The sequence below is a fragment of the Aptenodytes forsteri genome, unplaced genomic scaffold (assembly GCF_000699145.1).
Source record: "Aptenodytes forsteri isolate BGI_AS27 unplaced genomic scaffold, ASM69914v1 Scaffold277, whole genome shotgun sequence".
Taxonomy (NCBI): Eukaryota; Metazoa; Chordata; class Aves; order Sphenisciformes; family Spheniscidae; genus Aptenodytes; species Aptenodytes forsteri.
Genome location: NW_008795561.1, coordinates 279,747 through 282,166, shown reverse-complemented (window position 1 = coordinate 282,166; position 2,420 = coordinate 279,747). Strand labels below are relative to the sequence as shown.

General features: G+C 52.6%; 1 protein-coding gene across 1 annotated transcript in view; it reads right to left on the bottom strand.

Moving 5' to 3' along the window:
* WNT7B (Wnt family member 7B) overlaps positions 1-2,420 on the bottom strand; it is a 95,537-nt gene that overhangs the window by 89,039 nt on the left and 4,078 nt on the right. The gene's annotated exons all lie outside the window — the stretch shown is intronic.

The following is a 2,420-nucleotide window of genomic DNA, read 5'->3' as shown; positions in this document are numbered from 1 at the left end:
TTAATTGCTTTATTATGGGCGCCTGCCCCAGTTCCCCCGAAGGGCTCCGCCGTCCCCTCCAGCCTCGGCAGGGCTTTGGCTCTTGTTGTCCCCGGTATTGAAAATTAAGCTCCGGTTTCAGGGGGTTCTTTCCAAAAAAAAAAGAAAAAAAAGAAAAGAAAGGCGTATATGTTGTCGTAGCCCGCCTGAGTGAGAAATAAAGACATGCACGCTCGTAGCTTCCTGGCGAGATTGGATTTCGCGTGAGGGAAGGGGAGGGAAAGGACTGGTGTGAAACAGCCGGTGTAGGGAGGCGAGCGGGGGGGGGGGGGGGGGGGGGGGGCCGCCGCCCCTGCCCGGGGAGGCAGCGTCTGCAGGCGGCTCCCGGGTCCCCGCACCTCTCGCCGCTCCCGCAGGAAGAGCTGGCGTCTCCTCTCTTCCCTCTCCCTCTCTCCTTCCTGAGAAGATGCCAGTCCGAAGAGACGTTTCCCGGCAGGTTAGTTGCCTCTCCCCTGCCTGTCCCCCGAGCCGGGCGGCTCCTGCCCCTCGGTACCGCCGCGCTCCGGGGCGAGGGGATGCCCGACCCTTCCCCGCTCCGGCGGGCGGGAGCCCTTCGCCCCGTGTAGCCCCAACCGCCCAGCAGACAGTCGCTCTTCCTCTTTGCCTCGTTGGGCGTTTGTCCTTTTTTTTCCTCCGAAGAAAGTTTTAGTGGTGGGAGAGATGGTGGAAAGACGTGCGCTGCGGATGCTGGGGTTGGGGTTTGAAAACGAACCCCGAAAGAGAAGTGTGCATAAATTTAGCACGGATAATTTAACGCAAATGTAGCCGAAGTGAGCAAGAACTAGGTTCCGAAGTCTCCTCGGTCCGAGGGTTTGTAAACGTTCGTCTCAGGTTAATTGCCTAATGACCGAAGTACTTTTCTTGGCCAAGAGCTCTTCCAAACACGCTGGGAACACCTCCTCCAGCGAACCAGTCCCGGCACATGGGTGCAGCTCTCTCCGTGACACAACGAAATATTCCTTCAGATGGAATGGGAATTGCAGGATTGGTGTTAAAACGTTGTCTGCCGCCCAATATGCGATAAAAACCTTCTCGGGGTTTGGTTTCATTTAACCACTTTCATCTACAAGTTCACTGCAGACGCTGGGACAGTCAACGTCCTTTTGAGAAACGCTAGTCTCGATTAACAAGAGACAGAAGCTTAAGCCTTCCAACGATTATTTACATCCCAGAATCGTCTTATTTATAATTCTTTAAGATTCTAAAATCGTCGCATTTATACTTCTGTAAGTGTGTGTGTGCGTATGCATATAGATAGATAGATAGATAGACAGACATATAGATGTGTATCGCCTGCAATGCCCGTTCTCCCTCTCAGACATGCAGGCTGTGGCTGGGGCAGCTGTGCTGGACGTGAACTAGGAGAACGGGTAGCGACTTTTGATGTTTTATTTCTAGCATTTGTTCGGCTTCGGATACGTTTTACAATGTGCATCTGCTTTTAAAGATGTGCCTGGGGGAAAGAAGAAGAAGAACAAAAACAAAGTGAATTGTGAAAATGAAAAGTAAAGGCTGGCGCTGGAAAATTTCGAACTGCTGCTGGCAGAGTTTGACCCAGTCCAGCTGAAACGAAGACAGTTTACCGATCTCCACAATTTTCGGATCGAAGCTGGTTTTATCCACAGCTTAGCTGTGTAGGGGGAGGAAACTTGTGTAAAAGAAACCAAAACGTGCCGTTTCTTTTCGGGAAGTTAACTTTTATTCTAAAATCCCGGGCCGGTTATTACGTCGGAAAATTAATAATGATGATGATAAGAATAACCTGCTAAATTCCACCCAAATGGTTTCTATACGTACGTCAGCCGGGGGTAGCGAGAAGCGCACTTGTTTTGTTGATTGAAGCCGAATATCTTCCCTGCAACAAAATGACGTGGCACCGGAGGAAAGGGTATTGTCGGTAACACCTAGTACGGGCATTTCGGCATCTGCCGTTCCTTCTTCCACAAACACGTGTATTTTGGACAAAATAGGGGCATAACGGCGCCGAAACGGTTGCCGACACCACAGTCGGGCAGGTGAAGCAGAGCAGGCAGGAATAAAGTATTTCCTTTATTTCTTCTATCTGTCTATTCCCAGCTGCGGTTTCTTCCTTACCCCAAACCTGCCGAGTGTCCGGCACAAGGGTACGTCGGAAGCCCGTAAGAGCTTTGAAGGTACGCCCGGTGGGCAACACACTGCACTCCTTTCTGGTCGGAACCGGGTATTTCTTGTAGCTCACCGAGCTGCAAGTCGAGTGCCAGGGGAAAGAAGAGGGGGGGAATCACGACCCGCTTGAAATCAGCGGATGTCTGGTTGGCGGGGAGGGCGAGGAGTGGCGGCGGCGGCAGCGCAAGGGAGGGTGCCCGTGGAGGGGCCGGGGAGCGTGTCGTCCCGCCGGGGGG